The 23,145-nt window shown below is 42.1% G+C and overlaps 1 protein-coding gene across 1 annotated transcript in view; it reads right to left on the bottom strand.

Moving 5' to 3' along the window:
- LOC121547347 (protocadherin-15-like) overlaps positions 1–21,459 on the bottom strand; it is a 225,215-nt gene extending 203,756 nt beyond the window's left edge. The window contains exon 1 of the mRNA XM_041858563.2: positions 21,116–21,459. The gene's annotated coding sequence lies outside the window, so the exon portion shown is untranslated. The remainder of the gene's footprint in view (positions 1–21,115) is intronic.
- Between the last annotated feature and the right edge of the window lie 1,686 nt (positions 21,460–23,145).

Consider the following 23,145-nt stretch of genomic DNA (forward strand, 5'->3'; position numbering starts at 1 on the left):
AAACATCAAATACCGTCATACAGTCCATTTTATTTAAAATACCCTGATATGATATTTGGCCATATTGCCCAGCCCTAGAATTGGGCTGCGTGTGTAAACGCAGGTAATGTGTGGCAGCTGGAACAAAAGTCAAAGGGAGAAGACATTTGGGTTGGGTTACTGTAGGTCTACTGTAGATATGAATGACAATATGTATTTTCTTTTTATTACATGCTTGGCTTTAGTGTTAAGCCGCTAGACATCTTATTGATTGACTCCATTTGGAAAGCCACAGAAATCCACTGGGATCTCATTTGGAGCAAATTTTACTACTGTACAATAAACAAAAGCTACAGTGTACAGACCATTAGAACATTGCTTTATTGTACGAGCAGGCAAAACTGTAAAAAAAAATACCAAAAATATGTTGTATTCGCATACAGTTCCTTCAGAAAGTATTCACACCCCTTGATTCTTTCCACATTTTGTTGTGTTACAGCCTGCATTTAAAATGTATTAAATTGAAAAATGTTGTCACTGGCCTACACACAATACCCCATAATGTCAAAGTGGAATTGTGGTTTTAGAAATGTTTACAAATTAATTAAAAATTAAAGCTGAAATGTATTGAGTCAATAAGTATTCAACCCCTAAATAAGCCTAAATAAGTTCAGGAGTAAAGAGTTGCTTAACAAGTCACATAATAAGTTGCATGGGCTCACTCTGTGTGCAATAATAGTGTTTAACATGCTTTTTGAATGACTATCTCATCTCTGTACCCCACACATACAATTATCTTTAAGGTCCCTCAGTCGAGCAGTGAATTTCAAACATAGATTCAACAACAAAGACCAAGGAGATTTTCCAATGCCTCTCAAAGAAGGGCACTTATTGGTAGATGGGTAAAAAAAACAGACATTGAGTAACATGGAGCATGGTGAAGTTACTAATTACACTTTGGATGGTGTATCAATACACTCAGTCACTAAAAAGATACAGGTGTCCTTCCTAACTCAGATGTCAGAGAGAAAGGAAACTGCTCAGGGATTTCACCATGAGGCCAATATTGACTTTAAAACAGTTACAGAGTTTAATTGTTTTGATAGGAGACAACTGAGAATGGATCACAACATTGTAGTTACTCCACAATACTAACCTAATTTACAGAGTGAAAAGAAAGAAGCCTGTACAGAATACAAATATTCCAAAACATGCATCCTGTTTGCAACAAGGCACTAAAGTAATACCACAAAAAATGTGGTAAAGCAATTCACTTTTTGTCCTGAATACAACGTGTTATGTTTGGGGCAAATTCAAGGACTGGGAAGTTTTTCAGGATAAAAAAGAAACGGAATGGAGCTAAGCACAGGCAAAATCCTTGAGGAAAACCTGGTTCAGTCTGCTTTCCACCAGACACTGGGAGATAAATTCACCTTTCAGCAGGACAATAACCTAAAACACATGGCCAAATTTACACTGGAGTTGCTTACCAAGAAGACAGTGAATGTCCCAATTTGACAGAGCTTGAAGTATTTTGAAAAGAATAATGTGCAAATGTTGCACAATCCAGGTGTGGAAAGCTCTTAGAGACTTACACAGAAAGACTCACAGCTGTAATCGCTGCCAAAGGTGCTTCTACAAAGTATTGACTCAGGGGTGTGAATAATTAGGTAAATTAGTTATTTCTGTATTTCATTTTGAATACATTTGCAAAAATTTCTGAAAACATGTTTTCACTTTGTCGTTATGGGGTATTGCGTGTAGATGGTTGAGAATTTGTATTTATTTAATCCATTTGGAATTCAGGCTGTAACACAACAAAATGTGGAATAAGTCAAGGGGTATGAATGTTTTCTGAAGGCACTGTACACCGGATAGGTGCAGTGAAATGTGTTGTTTTAGAGGGTCAGCCATAGTAGTACGGCGCCCCTGGAGCAAATTAGGGTTAAGTGCCTTGCTCAAGGGCACATCGATAGATTGTACACCTTGTCGGCTCGGGTATTTGAACCAACAACTTTTCGGTAACTGGCCAAACACTCTAAACACTAGGCTACCTGCTGCCCATTATTTGAGGTCAAGGTTTCAAGGTCATAGCTAACCATCCACATGTTCCTATAGAAGTTTGGACAAGTCGTATCAAGCCATAACTCCGAGCACATGCATGACATTATCAACCCTCTGAGACAAGAACACTCTTAACCAGATAAGCAATAAAGCGATCCAGATATCAAACCCAACATTAGATTCTCTTGACTACTCCCCCCTATGACATTTGCAGACATTAGCAATATGGTTTAAAACTGAATGGGACATACATTTCTAATAACGACTCAAATGAAAAGGGGGGAATCAATGATCAATTTAAAGGTTAAGCCTTCTTAGCTTTCTTGCAGGGGCATAATCCTATCGATCTGTCTCCGTTTATACTGAGACCTGACAGTCTGGGGACGACAGAGACTTAATCTTTCATACTCATCTACAACACAGAATTAACCATTACAGCAGTCCAGGGAACAATAGACTAATTTTATAGTCAAAGTGCAACTAATTCTCTACAAACAACTTTGACAATGCATGGGCTATCTCCTCATACAAGCCGTTCAACATGCCACCTTGTTGCTGTCCGTCATCAGCCAATCGTTTACACTTTACATTTTCTGAACTACATTTTGTTCATATTCACATTTTTGGGGAACAAACATATTTAAAAGCTAGAACACTTATACCAAAACTCTCAATTCACCATTTCTGGAAAGATAACTTCTACATTTAGACTGTGAGTGAACAAAATTGAACTGAGCGTGCTAAAAACTTGCTCATCCTTCAAAAAGACAACAGCAATCTCCCCCTCTCTGGAGACTGCAGGCATTCATCTAGCGTGCACCATGGGCCCTTCAGTTTGTGTTCTGCTACCATCTCCCTTCGATTACTCAACAAGACTGAGCTAATACCAACACTACAGTCTACAAAATGCCATTCAGCCTTCTGAGGCATGAGCTGTGTTGTCTTTTTATATTAAAAAGTGGAAATAGGTCACCTGGCAACCATTCAAAGATTGAGGCTTTTAATAGCAGTCTTACTATACATTTGTACAGATCAATCGCTCTTCATGGTCCAAGTGGGTGGCTACTATAGATGGACGATATAAAGGGGCAGAAGCTGGCTTCTGAAAACAAAGGTCAACTGATGATCTGACAGGTGTGTGGTACAGAGTACTGACTGAATTTACACTAAAATATCAACTGCCTATTGTGATACCTGGACCACCTGCTATTTTACCATCACTGAAAATAAAACTTGTATTGGCAAAATGATGTGCTTTCTCAAAATGTCTCAATACCTTTTCAAAAGAGCAGAGATTCCCACGATGATACACACCAACTGAGTTGAAGTGAACACTTCGACACACCAAAGTGCATTTCTACACTTACTCCCAAAATAACTAACATTGTCAACATGAAAATACATTAATTTTTTTCAGATGGAGAAAGTACTGGAAAGCAATATATATATATATTACATTCTAGAGGGGGCTTATATGTAGGTTTCTTAGGGCAGGAAATCATGTTGTTACATTACCCAGTGCACTAGGAGAAGACACTGCAATGAGAGAGGACAGTGTTGCCGACTGGTTCCCATTCAGGGGAAATCAAGCGTTGCTAGCAATTCACAGATCAAAGGAGGAAGACGCTGGATATTCTCTGTAAATAAAAAAGCCTTCACATCCAGCATGAGTACTTGTCCTCAGTTATATTTGATTAATAAAACCAATTACATGGTGTTTGCATAGCTTCTGCTCTGATCTACGTAGCCCGATTGACAGCTACCTGTCTGTGGTTCTAATCAGAAAGCTGGGGAACAGAGAAGGGCCAATAATGAGGGACCTTATGAGAAGCAGCTGATATGGAGTGAGTGCACATTCATGTAGGAAAAGGTTTTTTAACTCAATGAGTTCAAGTCCTACTGAATAGAATAAGAAAATGCCCTGTTCATTTCTGAATAGATAAATTAGCACAGAATAATGCATTTTCACTTATTTTTAAACAGAGTGATCTTATGTTTGTTAACTGAAATAATGTTTTATATCTGCAGTTTATAACAGCATAACAATTCTGAAAGTGTTATACCACTTAATGCTAATTGAGACTATAATATATTCCGAGACAATGTATTGATTGAGATACCATTCTGAAAGCAGTTTCACATTCAGAGGAAGGCTATGAGATTCTATAAGAATATTCTACTCCCTTTGCTGTCAGCTTGACCTTGTTTCCCTGTGATATAGAGACAGTAGCACCACCACACTGTGGGATTCAAAGTTGCCCTTCAGAAGTGCAAAGACCTTCATTCCGAAAGAGGGGTCATGATTCATCAAGTGATCGTCATTCATGCTGCTTTCTACTGGGGCATTGCAGACACACTGCCGAGGTGCAAAGCCAGCTAAGTTACTGATGACCCTGGAGATAGAGAATCCTCATCTTAACAAAGCAACTTTTTAAAGAAGCATTAGAAGAGAAAAACCCATTAATAAAACATGGGTGATTATACTTTTATTCTTGCTGAGACAGATAGCTCTATTTAACATAAAAGTGTATGCAACTTAGAAATGGCATAGAAGCATGCTTTAAAATAATGGATAACAGTAAAGCAGAGATCAGGGGTAATTATGTAAAGCATGCTGAAGTCCATTTACAAATCCAACAATATCCAAAAAGGACTACTATTTGGTTCTGATATCGACTCTCAACTGCTCATGTTGGAGGCAATATTTTCTATCCATTACAAGGTCCAAAGCTTGGCAAACTATGGGAACTCGACAGCTCTTATTATGTATCTTCTCTGATTGACAGTGCATTGTTTACATTGAGCAGAGGACAGTGTTTGTGTGGATGCCTGCTGGCCTTTTTTAGCTGAATATTGGAATACTTTCTCTCCAGGAAGCACAGTATCATCCTCCACGGAACCAGGGCCAAAGATACTAGTCTCGGAAATGGGGACATGGGGGATTGTCTTGGCAACTTCGAAAGGGTTGAAAAAAATCTTCCAGGGAAGGTGCTCTTCCAACAGACAACTCTCCCAATAAATCACGGATTTGGGCTTAAGATATGAGCAGGAATTGTGCCCTTGAAAAAAGAATCCCCTCGAAAACATGACAGAGAACACAATGCGGACGCAGATAGCTAAACTAATTATAGCTACAGCCAATCAGTGGTTGAACGCTTGTAACACCAACGTTAGCTGTCATGGTGCATGCAAACTACTAAATACACTATATTTTGTGTCCAGTGCAGACGTTTACACCAGGGCACAAACAGATTAGACTCTGGACAGATTTTGCTAATCCATTTCCACCTATGCCAACCGATGCTTGTATCTGTGCAGATGTGCATGTCGGAACATTGTTAATGTGGGAGGAAACCCGTCTGCCTATGGAGACTACAAGGATAATGAACCATAATGATTAAAATAATAGACGGCTGGGTCAATTCTGACAATGTTTCACATTTAAAGAAAAATAAAACTGCTTTCTCTCCGGGTTACTATGGCAGATGCATATATATACAGTGGGGAAAAAAAGTATTTAGTCAGCCACCAATTGTGCAAGTTCTCCCACTTAAAAAGATGAGAGAGGCCTGTAATTTTCATCATAGGTACATGTCAACTATGACAGACAAAAGGAGAAAGTTTTTTCCAGGAAATCACATTGTAGGATTTTAAATTAATTTATTTGCAAATGATGGTGGAAAATAAGTATTTGGTCAATAACAAACGTTTCTCAATACTTTGTTATATACCCTTTGTTGGCAATGACACAGGTCAAACGTTTTCTGTAAGTCTTCACAAGGTTTTCACACACTGTTGCTGGTATTTTGGCCCATTCCTCCATGCAGATCTCCTCTAGAGCAGTGATGTTTTGGGGCTGTCGCTGGGCAACATGGACTTTCAACTCCCTCCAAAGATTTTCTATGGGGTTGAGATCTGGAGACTGGCTAGGCCACTCCAGGACCTTGAAATGCTTCTTACGAAGCCACTCCTTCGTTGCCCGGGCGGTGTGTTTGGGATCATTGTCATGCTGAAAGACCCAGCCACGTTTCATCTTCAATGCCCTTGCTGATGGAAGGAGGTTTTCACTCAAAATCTCATGATACATGGCCCCATTCATTCTTTCCTTTACACGGATCAGTCGTCCTGGTCCCTTTGCAGAAAAACAGCCCCAAAGCATGATGTTTCCACCCCCATGCTTCACAGTAGGTATGGTGTTCTTTGGATGCAACTCAGCATTCTTTGTCCTCCAAACACGACGAGTTGAGTTTTTACCAAAAAGTTCTATTTTGGTTTCATCTGACCATATGACATTCTCCCAATCCTCTTCTGGATCATCCAAATGCACTCTAGCAAACTTCAGACGGGCCTGGACATGTACTGGCTTAAGCAGGGGGACACGTCTGGCACTGCAGGATTTGAGTCCCTGGCGGCGTAGTGTGTTACTGATGGTAGGCTTTGTTGCTTTGGTCCCAGCTCTCTGCAGGTCATTCACTAGGTCCCCCCGTGTGTCTGGGATTTTTGCTCACCGTTCTTGTGATCATTTTGACCCCACAGGGTGAGATCTTGCGTGGAGCCCCAGATCGAGGGAGATTATCAGTGGTCTTGTATGTCTTCCATTTCCTAATAATTGCTCCCACAGTTGATTTCTTCAAACCAAGCTGCTTACCTATTGCAGATTCAGTCTTCCCAGCCTGGTGCAGGTCTACAATTTTGTTTCTGGTGTCCTTTGACAGCTCTTTGGTCTTGGCCATAGTGGAGTTTGGAGTGTGACTGTTTGAGGTTGTGGACAGGTGTCTTTTATACTGATAACAAGTTCAAACAGGTGCCATTAATACAGGTAACGAGTGGAGGACAGAGGAGCCTCTTAAAGAAGAAGTTACAGGTCTGTGAGAGCCAGAAATCTTGCTTGTTTGTAGGTGACCAAATACTTATTTTCCACCATAATTTGCAAATAAATTCATAGAAAATCCTACAATGTGATTTTCTGGATTTTTTTTCCTCAATTTGTCTATCATAGTTGACGTGTACCTATGATGAAAATTACAGGCCTCTCTCATCTTTTTAAGTGGGAGAACTTACACAATTGGTGGCTGACTAAATACTTTTTTCCCCACTGTATTCTCGCCGAGACAGAGTGAATGTGCTTTGTTATAGCCTATGGTTGTGTTTCTATTGACATATGAACCTGATAAATTCTAACAACAATCACAAACAAAAAGCAAATCTTTACCATTGAATACATTCATGAATACATTCAAGGATTCTGGAAAAATGTGTCAATGTGCTTTGTTAGACGGTTGTGTTTCTATTGACACCTGAACCTGAGACCTAACGACAATCACAATAGGCTGAATGATTTCTGTAGAGATATTCTTTCTTTACTGTAAATGTATATCTAAAAGAGTCAACATGTTGTCTACCGCCCTAAAAAGTTTTACAGACTCCTGGGCACTGCCTATGCTTACAAACTTACAAGGTTGAAGTAAAAGTGATGACATCATGTCCAACCACATGTTGCTGTATACAGACAGACCACTAAAACACAGAAATCTAACAAACATCACTTCAAAGTTAGTGTGATCCCAGGTTGGAACTACAAGTATCAAAGGTAACTATTTGACTGAGGCACAGTAATACAGATTTTTCACCAAAAATAAAGGACTAAATCCAGGTATTGAAAATGTGACATCTCTTATTTTATCAACAGAGGGTAAAGATGACATCAAATTATGTGTGTGTTCATGTCAGACGGTTAGGAGTGGATCTGCAGTAGCAGTGCTGTACACACAGCAGGCTATAAAACAAAGCCAGTCTAACATTGTCAAGCTAGCTTGTCACCTCACTTAGCACAGTCAACTTCTCTGTCGAGATATAAATGCTAGCCATTTGTGAGACGAGATGGAGTTCCAAGCACTGAATTGGCCCATCATTTCCACCCAGTGACAAATAATGTATGGTATTCTTTTAACTTCCTTTGTCACACTTATGCCAGGCCTGTCATAGCATTCCATAAGTCATTTGCGGTGTTCAAACAAGCATGTATCCTATTTAGGTTTAATAAATCAGCCGGTGCCCTTCCCTATGGAATGTATTAATGCACACGGTTCACTCTCAGCCGCATGCTCATCATACTACTCCTTCACAGGTTTTTATGCTCAAAGCCTTGGCACTTGAACTACCAACAATGTTTTCCTGTTGGTTTTATAAATGAAATGTCACTCTAGAGAAGCAGGGGGGCTAAAGTCTATGTGCAGACCTGTGCTTCTCTTTTACTTTTTTTGCACTGAAAGTGTTTTGGGATATGACTGAATTGTTCTTAGCAACTGATGTTCATACAGAAACAAAATACATTGAAAACACGTTGAAATAAATCAATCTTAATTCAAAAAGACCAATATGAATATGAATGTTGCACTTACGCTGAAGGTTCATTGCCAAAACCAGGGCAATAGTGATTACCATGCTGAGGACGTCCCACAAGGATCACTAAATAAGAGAGAGTGGTGGAATATCTCCCTCCTCTCTAATGATGGTGCCCAGCAATCCCAGGGCAATAACAAGAGGGCCTTATTTTCAAAATGTGATGCAATGAGGACAAAGAAAGGAGGACATAGCCCAGTAGTTTATAGTGAGTAATTACCAAGCAAATCATGTTCAATAGTAACCTTCATGTGCCCAAGGAGTACCACAGGCTGATGAAACATTTCATAGGGGGAGTTGATGTCTTTATAGATGAATTCAACCATATGTTAATATCTTAAATAAACATCTCTATAACCAGTGGGATGATGACAGATTCCTGGAGGGCAAGGAACTAATGTTCTTTGGTGGAGAACAATGCAGGAGCAACGTCTTTAGAGACAGAAGCATGTCTCAATGAGAACTGTTTTGTAGATGTGACAAGTGCTTAGAGAGATGTTAGTCCCTCATACCCCATATCTAGCTGTGCCTAAATTCTGGAATAATAGCCCCACACCACACCCATGTTTAAATTGGTTGTCAGGACCCAACCTGGCAACTCTCCCAGATGGATATTCCAGACCCCAAACTGTTAGGCTGAACACTAACAGTCAAATGTATCCAGCCGCTAGCCGTAAATGTCTCTCTACACTAGCCCTGAGTTCACACAGAATTATTTAAAACACACCGTGGAGCCTCAGGCAGTTGTTTAAGAGAGCTTGTCTTAAATCCATGATTAAGGTACAGGTATTCAACCCAGCCATTTCCTCATGAAGAAGGTTTATGAACGCTACTTTCCTCAAATTAAGTCGAATTAAAAACCTAAAAAAGGCAGTCAGAAGAGTGCATTTCTACCTATAAATATCCACTAATTCTCTACAATCCTGTGTGGAGTTTTAGGAAAAGGCATGCTCTTATTGGAGGGTAAAACACTTAATCCTGCAACCACAGATTCCCTATTCAAATGGATAAGATTTAATTTTTTGCCCAGACTTTTAATTGCATGTCATCCATTAACTTCAAAGTGGCATTGACAAGAGTTCCAAGACATTGCTGGATCCGTAAGCCCCCCTAACAGCCCCATGCTCTGTATTCATTAGACACTCTGTCTCCTCATCCTGCTCTTTCCTCTTTCTCATGTAGCCTAGTACTGCCCATCACATTTCTTCCTGGATGTTTCTTGCTTTGAGATTAAGTAGAACTAAAATGTTGACAAGACTACTTGTAGGAATGAACCCAAATTATGTATGATGCAATTTCCACCTCTGACCCTGTATCCACCATGAGAATATGTACTGTAACTATCTGGGTGGTATCATTTTTGTTACTGTGTCAATTTTGCTAGCACAATGCTTATATGTTGTCCCCTTGATGCTAGAGAGTGGCCAAAAACCTTGACTAATCCTGTGTCTATTTCCCAGCTTGCTTCATGAAACAGGATGTTCAAGTGTATAGAATGCGCACAGAGAAATATCACAACACAATGTCATAGAGGACTGCTTTTATTTAAAAAAGTATGACTTAGACCTGAAGGAGTTATCCAAATGTTCTTGACTACAATATGTTGACTGTTTCCAAAAGACTAGCCTGTTTGGACTGCCTCTGACAGTTGGATGCCAAAGTGAGAGATATGGCGTCAACCAGTAGATAAATACTATATTTATCTGTATCTATCTATCTACCTCGCTTTGGCTCAACTCCTAGGCCTACGGTATTTTACTCTTACTCAGCTGAAGAAGGGATATGAGGAGTCTGAAGAGATATTTTTGAGAAGTGATTCACACTTATTAATACTTTATCATTATTAATGATAGACATGAATTATTGGTAACCTACTGTATTATTAACACCATGCTAAAGATATTAAATCACCAGATAAATATGTTTGGTACTGTCAGCTTGACCGCATCGAAACTCTTCATGTGCCTCCTGAACAGATTTCAAAACGGTCATCAGTCATTTATATAATCCTAGAACAAAACTGAGGTCCTAAACTGGTCTGATAGACGCCTTTAATGTAAATTTGGTTGAGCTCTGATCAGTTTTAGTAAGAGTACTGGTAGCTAGGGGTAGAGGAACAGTAGCAATGGTATTAGTGGTAGTGGTAGTGGTGGTAGTACTAGTAGTAGTAGAAGTCAGAGTCGGTAAGCTAAGGAGGCCTTGCACTAAACGTCTTCGACACCCAGTGTTAGTGGAAAACACATTTCCTGAAAGAGCAGTTAAGACACTTTTTTCCTCAAAGATGCAATAAAGTAGTGGCGATCTTCTCAGTCAAGCCTCCCTGCACTTAAATTGGAACACAGTGAAAATGCCTTGACATTAGGAATATTCTAGCACCACCCACCCCTACACACTTTTCCATTTCACAATTTATAAATTAAAGCACTCTGATTTTGTCCTTACACCATGATTATCTCCCACGGCCATTCCTGAACTTGATCATCTCCATTGAAATAACAACCACTCTTGAAATGAAATGCTTTTTAATACAGTGCACATAAGAAAAACACAACCTGCCATGCACATTTATTAACCAAGCCGGAGGAAAAAAAGAAAGCACAGTTGTAGGATCTTAATTTGACCCATATTGTCGCAGCAGAATAATCCTGCAGCAACAGGATATGAACAATTAGTACATAATGTTGCTTGATCAGTGCTTAGGCTATTAGCTGGACAAAAGTACACTACAGGAAAAGTTCATCTGCATTTCCTGGGCTGCTGGAAAAATCTCAGCAACAACATAGTGATCAAATTAAGATCCTACGTATGTAATGAAAAACAGAAACGTGGCTCTAGATCTGGGAGCGATAAGACAATAAAAGCCTCTATCTTCTTGGCCCTCCCTGCACCTGTAATGATGAAGACATCATTCTGTATGAGTTCTCTTATGGTCATTTAGTAGTCAAACCAGCAGCATTTATGGATTAAGCATTGATCTGTTATGGATTTCAGCATCTTTTGAGCCTTCAAAAATGTAAGTATGATTGTAATGAGATGCATTTATCTTGCATTCTTCATGTTCTAATCCTCCAAATAATTGCGAGTCCAAATGCAACCGCATAAAACTCTGTTCAAGACTGGAAACAAATTAAAGTATAGGGCACATCTTAAATGTTATCAGTGACGCTGCCAGCCCTTGAGAGCGAGATTCAACACTTGTGAGCAACTTTGAGGACCAGTTTAAAAGGTCAAGAACACAGCTAACTAGAATGGTTAGTGAGCCTAGCCCGGGTGCATCGGGGATGGAATACAGTATCACCAGGCGAGATTGAAATGCATTGCAGTGATTGGATTAGCCTATCAGAAGGTGCCTGCTGGGACACAGTCGTGGGGCACAACATGGTTATGGAGAATTCCATTCTCCAATAGATTACCTTCAACATCCCTCTTGGGCATTGGAAAGGAGCCGGCGAGTGACACGGAGGGGAAACTAGGGTGACGATTGTGCTTTGTTGGCATACCCTGGAATTGTTAATTAAATCCATGGGTGATTTGTGACTGAGACACACCAAATGCAGCAACAACATTAATTGGCTTGACTCTCGGTAATTAAATATTTATTTTCATTCTGACGATGTTAATCAATGAAATAATTTAAAACAAATGAATGAATATAAGGAAGCAATTCCCCTCGTTCCACAATCATTGAAGGCCTTCAATTGATGCAAATGTTTTCAATTAAAACATTACCTAAACAACATCCGTGTGCAATCAGAGCTAATGCAAAGTTTGATAATCACATAATCATCTAGCCAAGAAAGACGTCCACCTCACGAATGTTTAACAAATTGCCATATCTAAGGTCATTGTATGGCCAAATAAGGTAGAAGATGGAGAGAACAAGATAGGATCTGTGCTTGTTGTATTCCTATCTCATCTCTATGATTGAGTAGCAGTCACTACATTTGTGCACCATACATCAGAAGTCAAAAGGTAGGCTTACAGAGTGCAGTTTGAGATAAAAAGGAAACTTGTTTAGAAATACATCACAGCTTTCATGTCTTGCCTTTGACACAATCACCATTGCAAGCTGTTAGAAGATACCACCCAAATAAATTCATTAAATATTTACTTTCAAAATCCACAAAAATCTCAATTACAAATCCTCAACAGAGATCACTTCAGTAGATTAAACAATGTTGATACAAGAACAACAGGCATTGTACAGTGTGTGTGTGTGTATGTGTGTGTGAGAGAGAAAGAGAGAGAGTCTGAGTATGTGTAGGCTACAGTATGTAGGGCCCTATAAAATCAGTTGTATTTTTTACCTGATTCCGTTTTTTCACAAATTCCGTTTACTCCGTTTTGTTTTTCCAGGTTTCCATTTTCCCATTTTTTTCAGATTTTCACGCTCAAAATCACACTTTTTAACAGAAACAACGACATTGGATGTTCTAATTCCACAAAAACGCTTAAACCACAACAGGAGACCACTTTTGAGGTCTGGGAAAAATGTAAGACATTTTGATTTTTGGGTGTACTTACCCTTTAATGCAAGTGTGCACCAGCAAGAGACCATTGTTTGGTTAGAGATGTTTCTGTAGTTTCATGTGATTGTTGAGTTTGCAAAACAAATGGCCACTGGATATATGCAAGTAATCATGATATCATTCTGCAAGGTAGGCATAGGCTACTTTGTAGTTAACATTTAATTTAGAAGGTTTTTGGGAAAGCCGTTCCATCTCTACCAGAGAAGAAGGCTACCAACATTAGCATAATATCTAATGGCTACACAAAGTGTAGACATATGCGCGCATCGCACACACAGACAGGGGCATTCCTGTTCCGTATCAGAAAGTTGCAGGAAAAGTGAATCACTGATGCATTTTGTTCATGTCTTATGATTAACTTGAGCAAATTAATACATTTTCTAATAAGGTCAATACATTTAGTTGATATCCTAAATTAAAAAATATAGATATTTTACCCCCAATTTCGTGATATCCAATTGTGATGCAATTACGATCTTGTCTCATCGCTGCATCTCCCCAACTGGCTCGGGAGAGGCGAAGGTCGAGTCATGCGTCCTCCGAAACATGACTCGCCAAACCGCGCTTCTTAACACCCGCCCGCTTAACCCGGAAGCCAGCCCCACCAATGTGTCGGAGGAAACACCGTTCAACTGTCGACCGAGGTCAGCCTGCAGGCGCCCTGCCCGCCACAAGGAGTTGCAAGAGCGCGATGAGCCAAGTAAAGCCCCCCCGGCAAAACCCTCCCCTAACCCGGACGACGCTGGGCCAATTGTGCGCCGCCCTATGGGACTCCCGGTCACTGCCGGTTGTGACACAGCCTGGGAACGAACCCGGGTCTGTAGTGACGCCTCAAGCACTGTGATGCAGTGCCTTAGACCGCTGCACCACTCAGGAGGCCGTTCAATAAAACATTTTCTATTGTTCAATTCCACTCTGTTCGTGTTTTCCGCAACGCATATTTTATTGGGCACTAAGTATGTAGCGATACTGTTGTTGGCCTGTCTATGCTCTTACAGACTACAAACATCCTATGTGTGCAACGTAGTTCCTTGGTTTGCAGAGTTTGCTAGAGATTACGCAGCACAGCATGGTACCTTGTGAGCAGAGCAATATGGGGCAGATTTTAGACTATATACTAACGAGATATTAATCAGTCAGACTTTGCAGAGGGACTCACTTTGCTATGCAGTATGTACTCTCTCTTTGCCTATCAACCACCTAGACTGACACACACTCCATGGTACTCTAAAGGGATACTCCGTCCCAAATCAACGTTTCTTGACAGTACAGCTAACCTCAAAAAGAGTCTAAAGTTGAACTGAGACCCCCATTTGGATCTCAATCCCTGATGAACCGGAAAGATTGGCAGCAGCTAATTGTATAGAATAACATGGTGCCAGTCTTTCCAATTCATGTGGGATTAAGATGAAATGCATAACGCATATAATAGGATCTACACAACAGATGTCGTGGACCACAGACTCAGCTTGGGGTAGTAAAATGTCTGACAAACTTTAATTCTGAGGGCAAAGTATTACTTCACCTGCCATATGGACATGTGATATTGAGTTTGTCTATGTGGTCTCTTTGCTAGTTGTGTATATACTGTACATCTTGCCCACTACACCCCTCCCATGCCAACCTATTGGAAGAAAAACATAAAGCAGGGAACAATACTTATTCTTATTGAGCAGGCACCTGTTCTAACTGTAAATATAGAGTTGGCAAATCAATATACATTGTTGAGTATTGAATATTAAAAGGGAAACTTTTTTTTTTTTTTTTTACTTCATATTAATAATCTCCAGCACCACCCCAACATCAACATATGTGAAAATGGTGTGTTTCTATGTTTTGTAGTAAAAAGGTAGAGGACGATAAGTGTTTCCAATGACATCATTGGTGTGCATCGTGTGATTTTGACCAATTGTGATTAGGAATTGTCTACTAATTGGTTGATGATGTCATTGGAAGCACTATTCTTTCTCCATCTTTTTTACTACAAAACATAGAAACATGCAATTTTCACATATGTTGATGTTGGGGTGGTGCTGGAGATGATGAATATGAAGTCTAGAAATTGTGAAATTTCCCTTTAACTTCATTGAGACATTCACATTTTACTCATTTTGCAGACGCTCTTATCCAGAGCAATTTACAGTTAGTAAGTGCATAATTTTTTTTATTGTTTTCATACTTGTCCCCTGTGGGAATCGAACCCACAACCCTGGTGTTGCAAGCGCCATGCTCTACCAACTGAGCTACACGAGACCTTCTTAGATACATTGCAATGGGTTTCCCAGGGCTCTCTACTGTACAGAGCAATTTGTTTCTAAATCCAAGAGCGAGCGTAGAACTGAATTAAGCTATAGCCATGTTGGGGCATACTACAGTACATCCTGGATCAAATTGTTTTTTATTGCCATGGATATTAAATGCCCAATGCAGCCGTTTTCATCTAAATATAAAATATTTTCTGGGTAATAATCAAGTTCCTTCCTGTGATTGTTTTAAATTAAAATGGTCAAAAAGAAACATAAATAACTTCTTAGCAAGAGCAATTTCTCAAGCAAGAATTTTGCTAGAACTGTCTGGGAGTGGCCTGAGGAAAACTGAAAACTAGCTGTTATTTTTATTTTTTTTAACCCTTATTTACCAGGTAAGTTGACTGAGAACACATTCTTATTTACAGAAATGACCTGGGGAATAGTTACAGGGGAGAGGAATGAGGCAATTGGAAGCTAAGGATGATTAGGTGGCCATGATGGTATGAGGGCCAGATTGGGAATTTAGCCGGGGTTAGCACCAATGTTCCCTCCAAAAATATTTTCGGCACTGAGCAAATTTCAGGTCTGCTGAGCACAAACTTGAACATTGTGAAAATTCTGTGCAACTTCCAGTGCGCGTTTACTGTGAACACGTGCGAGGCTGTACCCGCTTGAAGTTACACTTTTAACAGTGGCCAAGTAGGCTACTGTGGCTATTTGATCATAATGTAGGCCTACCAGAGTGGCCTACCATCAAAAACAATGGAGAGAAATGCATCCCATAACATTTAACAATAGCTGTTCCATCATTCAGTCTACAGTAGCAGCCAATGTGTGGTGTTCAATGTAGGCCTACATTCCATGAGACTTTTGGAGTTGACATTAACCTGCTTATCCAGTTGTCCTTCAGACAAGGAGATGACTGAAAATGTTGTTGTTTGATACAAGAAACCATGTTACAAAATAAAATGCATTATTATTCCCATACCATTATTACAGAGAATTAGACAAATTATGCTCCCCTCTGCCTATTGGCTACTTAGCTTATTCATGAACCGTCTCAAAATACAACACTGCCCCTTTAAGACATAAAAAAAGCTCTTTACCTGACTCGTCTTTCAAAGATTGCTAGAAATGCACACATTTTGTGCTCTTGTAGGAAGCAGCCACTTCCTCCATTGTTGACTAGAAATTAGCTATAACTGGGTTAATAACTTGCAAATAATATGAACACATGTGCACAGGTGGCTACATGCAGGTCTCGCTCTGATCTCAAAACAAGTGCATCTACTAGCGACCGCTCATGGTGTTGTCACACCCTGGCTCTGGGGACTCTATATGTTGAGCCAGGGTGTGTAGAATCTATGTGTTTGTGTTCTATGTTGTATATTCTAGTTGTTCTATTTCTATGTTGGCCAGAGTGGTTCTCAATCAGAGGCAACGAGTGTCAGCTGTGGCTGGTTGTCTCTGATTGGGAACCACATTTAGACAGGCTGTTTTCCCACAGTAGTTGTGGGATCTTGTTCCGTGTTGGTTGTGTTTAGACCTAGGACGTCACGTTATCGTTTATTGTTTTGTTCGTGTTATCACTATTGATAATAAAGTATGTTCGCATTTCACACTGCACCTTGGTCCTCCTCCTTCGACGTTCGTGACAGAAGATCCCACCACAACAGGACCAAGCAGCGTGCCCAGGAGCAGACAGCATGGACGTGGGAGCAGATATTGAACGGGCAGGGGTCCTGGACCTGGGAGGAAATCCAGGCCGGGATGGATCGCCGTCCGTGGAAGGAGACGGTGGAGGCGCGACGGAGAGAGGAGCAACGGCGTCAACAGTGTCGTCGTCGGACGGACGAGAGGCAACCCCAAAAACATTTTAGGGGGGGGGCACACGGCATGGGCGACGGGGCAGCAGGAGGCAGCTACAGGGCGTATTGGGAGGTTAGGTGAGGAGGCCACCAGGTTAAGGGGGCTATTGGTCCAGAGGGAGCAGGAGTTAGTGGTTCAGAGGGTGGAGCTACTGGAGGCGATAAGGGAGAAGGTGAGAGTAGAGGCACGGCGAGAGGAACTGTGTAGGCAGCTGAGGGAGCGGAGGGTTATGAAGAAACCCAGTCCCGCTCCTCACACCAAGCAAGTGGTGTGCGTCACCAGTCCGGTCCGGCCCGTTCTGCTCCCCGCACTAAGTTGATGGTGCGCGTCGCCAGCCCGGCCCGGCCTGTTCCTGCTCCCCGCACCAAGCCTACGGTGCGGCGTCGTCAGCCCGGCCCGGCCTGTTCCTGCCCCTCGCACCAAGCCTCCACGGTGCGCGTCGCCAGCCCGGCCCGGCCTGTTCCTGCCCCTCGCACCAAGCCTCACGGTGTGCGTCGCCAGCCGGCCCGGCCTGTTCCTGCTCCCCGCACTAAGCCTACGGTGCGCGTCGCCAGCCCGGCCCGGCCTGTTCCTGCCCGTCGCACCAAGCCTACGGTGCGCGTCGTCAGCCCGGCCCGGCCTGTTCCTGCCCCTCGCACCAAGCCTCACGGTGCGCTGTCGCCAGCCCGGCCCGGCCTGTTCCTGCCCCTCGCACCAAGCCTACGGTGCGCGTCGTCAGCCGGCCCGGCCTGTTCCTGCTCCCGCACCAAGCTAATGGTGTGCGTCGCCAGCCGGCCCGGCCTGTTCCTGCTCCCGCACAAGCTAATGGTGCGCGTCGCCAGCCCGGCCCGGCCTGTTCCTGCCCCTCGCACCAAGCCTACGGTGTGCATCGCCAGCCCGGCCCGGCCTGTTCCTGCCACTCGCACCAAGCCAGGGGTGCGAGTCGTCAGCCCGGTAAGGCCCGTTCGTGCTCCACGCACCAAGCCAGGTGCGCACGTCAGCCCGGTCCGGCCGTTGCTGCTCCACGCACCAAGCCAGAGTGCGCACGTCAGCCCGGTCCGGCCCGTTCCTGCTCCACGCACCAAGTCAGGGGTGCGTCGTCAGTCCGGCACAACCCGTGTCTGGGTCACCGGTGCCTGGTCAGGTACCGGTCAGCTGCTCCACACCGGAGCCTAAGCAATCCGCTCCTACGATGTCCAGTCCAGCTCCAGCCAGCGGGCCAGACCCGGACCAGGGCGCTACGGGGATGGTTGAAGGGTGGTGGTCAAGCCCGGAGCCGGAACCGCTCCGAGGAGGAATGCCCACCCAGCCCTCCCTGTTTGGTTTATGTTTAGGCGCGGTCGCAGTCCGCACCTTTGGGGGTCCTCCTCCTTCGACGTTCGTGACAGGTGTAAACAAAGTCCAATTCAAAGTCAATGGTACAGATCTAAATATGGCAATGGCTATTTGCATATAGGCCTACTGCAGCTCTGATTGGTTATGGTGCACCGGTCTGTGTAGAGTACGTGCCTGAGTTGAGCCTGTGAATGCAATAGAATCCTACTCCAATGCGCTCTGCCTACAAGAAAATCTATTGCACTGTTAGTTTTGTTTCTGTATGTTACATTGAAAGTGGCTAATATTGTGTTGATTCAATCACAATTCCCATAGAGAAAAATGTTGATAGTGTTATCTAAAGGAGAAAACTCTTGAAAGTTGAGTGAAGTTCAATCTCGTGCTTCTCTGCGTGGGCTGATATTTATTCTGCGCGTCAGTCCAAGGGGCAGCTTAGACAGAACATTGGTTAACACCCCTACTCTTATGATAAGTGCCATGGGATCTTTAGTGACCACAGAGAATGAGGACACCTGTTTAACGTCCCATCCAAAAGACAGCACCCTACATAGGGCAATGTCCCCAATCACTGCCCTGGGGCATTGGGATCTTTTTTTAGACCAGAGGAAAGAGTGCCTCCTACTGTCCCTCCAAAACCACTTCCAGCAGCATCTGGTGTACCATCCAGGACCAACCCTGCTTAGCTTCAGAGGCAAGCCAGCAATGGGATGCAGGTTGGTATGCTTCTGGCAGAGAAGTTTGGAACTCTCTTTCTTATTGGTCTATTAACTAATTTACCACCCGGTGATGTCACCAGGCAGGCCAAAATTCCATCCCACCAAAACAGGCAGAAATTTCAGGTGGTCTTTTCAAACAGCTCTTACACTAAAAGGGCATTATCATAATTTTCACAATTTCACAGTATTATTCCAACTTCATATGGGATCTTTTATATATTTAACAAATGGGATCTTTTATTTCAGCTCATGAAACATGGGACCAACACTTTACATGTTGCGTATATATTTTTGATCAGTATATATTGTGGGCATTGTGGGCGGCAGGTAGCTTAGTGGGTAAGAGCGTTGTGCCAGTAACCGAAAGGTCGCTGGTTCTAATCTCCGAGCCGACTAGGTGAAAAATCTGTCGATGTGCCCTTGAGCAAGGCACTTAACCCTAATTGCTCCTGTAAGTCGCTCTGGATAAGAGCGTCTGCTAAATAAAAAAATTAAAAATTAAATTATTAAATTATATACAGTATGTCAAACTTCACGCACTCCGCATTGCATGGCTGTTGTGCCATGCAAGATCAACATCGGTCACACAAGCCCACATCTCCTCCACAGAGGGAGTAGATTAGTGACACACACACACACACACACACACAGGGGCTCGATGAAAACATTTAATTTATTTCCTTTCTAGATTATCTTTCATCTAACATGTGCTTTGTTAGGAAAATATTTTAAAATGTTGTGGGCAACAGACTGTTTAAATTAGCCGACCATATGATAACATGTTCGTATACTGTGCCATGGGCCCATGGCTATGTAAAACATCTGCAACATTGTGCTTGTTCAAATAAAGGTTAGATGTGACATGTGAGAGACCCCCTTAGCTTCTTGAATCTCAACAATACTCTATGTGTCAAACAATGACAACCTTTCTCCCACAAGTGAAACACTTTTGATCTCTGTAATCAGCCTTGCCTCCATCCAGCTCATGCTCAGCGTACTGTAGTATTTGTGATGCAGATACCTGTTTGCCATTTACCAAATTTACCAAACCATAATCAGAAGCAGAGACAACCCAATTAAATTAATATTTCAGGACAAACCAGAGAATCCCTAGCCTAGGTACCAGTCTGTTTAGCTAAAGTTCCACTCCTTGTACGACGCCGTGTACAATACAATAGTCACGCAGTGACTATGTGTTTGTGTGTGTGTTTTAGAATCTAAATTGTCTGAACCCTCTTAAACAAAAGAAATTCAATCAATTACCCACTGAAGTGTCTGTGATAGTGTGTTGGATGGCCTTGCCATTTCAGGAAAATAGTTATTGTGACTTCCTTCAGTTCAGAAGGCTACTTGTGGAGTGGTTGTATCAATGTAAGGCTCATTCAATATCAAATTCACAAAATATCAAAGCAGCTATAAACAGGCTATAACTTGATCTCACAGAAAGAAGACTAGGATTCAGGCAAAAGTATCCTTAATGAGTTTCACAACACACTACACTTAATGAGATACTTGAAGATTCAAGTGTACCTTAAAATGAGCAATGTCACTGAGAAAAAAGAGAGGGAGAAAATAAATATTCAGTGTATCTAGGAGACTTTACTCAACTGCCAATCAAATCAAATCAAATTGTATTTGTCACATACACGTGTTTAGCAGATGTTATCGCGGGTGTAGCGAAATGCTTGTGCTTCTAGCTCCGACAGTGCAGTAATATCTATCGTGTCAGTAGATACCTGACCTATCGTGTCAGTAATAGGTATCTTTAGGTGTCATAAGGGCTGACAACCTCTCACTAGGCTTCTCTGTGCACATTGTTCTCCTTGTTCTCCTTGTTCACCCACTGTGATCAAAGTAATATATTAGCCGAGGGATGCATCAAAGAAAATGCATTGCATGAAATGACGTAGGCCTATATAGCCTACTGAATATTACATTTCGACAGGCTTCATGGCCACCGATTGTGCTAAAAAAGGAAAAGAAACGACCTTACCTTCCTACAACGCCTTCAAAATAGAATAGAAGTTTCCTCCGTAAACCACGAAACGTCTGTGCGGACTCAGGCAAAATTAAGGGAAAGCATGAATGAATTGATATTCCTACACTTTTGACGCTCCGACAATTTGTTAAGATGCTATGGCCGGAGAGGGGATCAACGCCCGTCCACCGCACCGGGCGAATCTCGCTTCCTCCAGAGCACTTGCAAAGTTTTCCCTCTGCGTCTACCAGCGAGCAGTAGACGCCTTCTCTGCTTTTACACCTCAGGTTTCAGTCCTCATGGAGACAGAAAAGAGGTGAATGATACTTCAGTGTGCCAAACAGATGTTGTTCTCTATTCCTGACAGTTGACCGAAAGACGGAGCTAGTACTAAATGTGCCGGTATGGGAGAGAGAAGAGAGAGAGAGACCCAAAGGTTCTCTTGCCACTAAATACTTTCCTTGAACTCCAGCGCCACCCTGAGCGGTAAGAATTTTAACAAGTCAAGTGGAGTAAAAATTAAAACAACCAATTAACACATAGGTGGGGTGATTCTGTGAAATATTAGTCGACTTTGAGTGTTATTCAAAATCTCTGATAATAAATCTATCACAATCTGGGATAGAATGCTAACTAAACCTTCAGCATACCAAAATCTCATTATCTAAAACTGAGGAAATTAGCATAGAAAGTATTTGTGAACAAATGTCATGGCACGCAAAACAGTGTTTGTTTTCTGGTCAATGACAACCTTCTGCTCCATGAATTAGATGTTAAGAGTACATGAGGTAAACCGTTATCTGAGCCCTTCCATCTGTCAGGCATTGCCTAATGACATGATCCAAGGCAGAGGAGGAGGGGTCGTGGGATGCCGAGACTGTAAATTGGCTCAGACAAGAAGGATAAACATCTTAGTCTTACAATTTGCAATCTACACCTCAAGCTATTTGATCTAGGAGTATTATGTTTTGATGATGATGATGAAGAATCTTAGTGAGTGGGCCTTATGTCCAAGTACTTGTGGCAATATCCCACAAGTTCAACAAACCCTGAAATCAATTTCACCAGAAAGTGTTTCCTTTGAATGTTGCAGCACCATGGACAGCAGGATGTAAGGTTAACCATAGAGATCCATCAGTTTGTCAAGGCATTCCTTTGCTTTTTTGGTGAAAATGCCTTAGTATAATGCAGAAATGCTGGGTAATAAGCTAATGATAGTGCAGAGCTTCTCTTCAAACTAATAATCAACTAAAACAATAGGTACGACCCAGTAAATATTTCAAGGGTGCTGAAGTTATGACCATTCCAAAAAAACATTGTCACAAATCTTACAGTGCGTCATATTTGAGCCAAGCTCAAGAAAAGTGAAAATGAAACCTCTGAAATCCTATTGGGAAAGAGTTTGTTATAATTCTCCTTGTAAGGCGGTGGCAGTCTCCCACAACAGATGGCACAAAATGCCTCTAGCATTATCCCGTCTATAGCTCCACATCAAATGGGATGATGAGCTGGCCCAACGTTTCCAGTCCACAATTGTATATCAAGAGCTGAACTAATGTGATTGGCCTTTATGCAACAAGTAAATATCCCCAAGCATGCTCTTTCCATTTTAATATGAGTAACAGTATGAAAAGATACAGATACAACAGGGACGCTATACAGATAGTGCTTATACAACTACTGAGATGTCGTCAGCTTATTACGTTTCAGGGGAAGACCCAGATGCAGACAGTGTTGAAATAACAAAAGTTTATTACAAAAACAGGTGTAGGCAAACAACAGATCAAGGGCAGGCAGAGGTCAGTAATCCAGATCAGAGTATAGAAGGTACAGAACGGCAGGCAGTCTCAGGGTCAGGGCAGGCAAAGGTCAATAATCCAGGGTGGTGTGACAAAGTACAGAACGGCAGGCTCAGGGTCAGGGCAGGCAGAATGGTAAAAACTGGGAAAACTAGAAAATAGGAACTTGAAAATGACAGGAGCAAGGGGAAAAAACGCTGGTAGGCTTGACGAAACAAAATGAACTGGCAACAGACAAACAGAGAA

This window comes from Coregonus clupeaformis, chromosome 31 (genome assembly GCF_020615455.1).
Source record: "Coregonus clupeaformis isolate EN_2021a chromosome 31, ASM2061545v1, whole genome shotgun sequence".
Taxonomy (NCBI): Eukaryota; Metazoa; Chordata; class Actinopteri; order Salmoniformes; family Salmonidae; genus Coregonus; species Coregonus clupeaformis.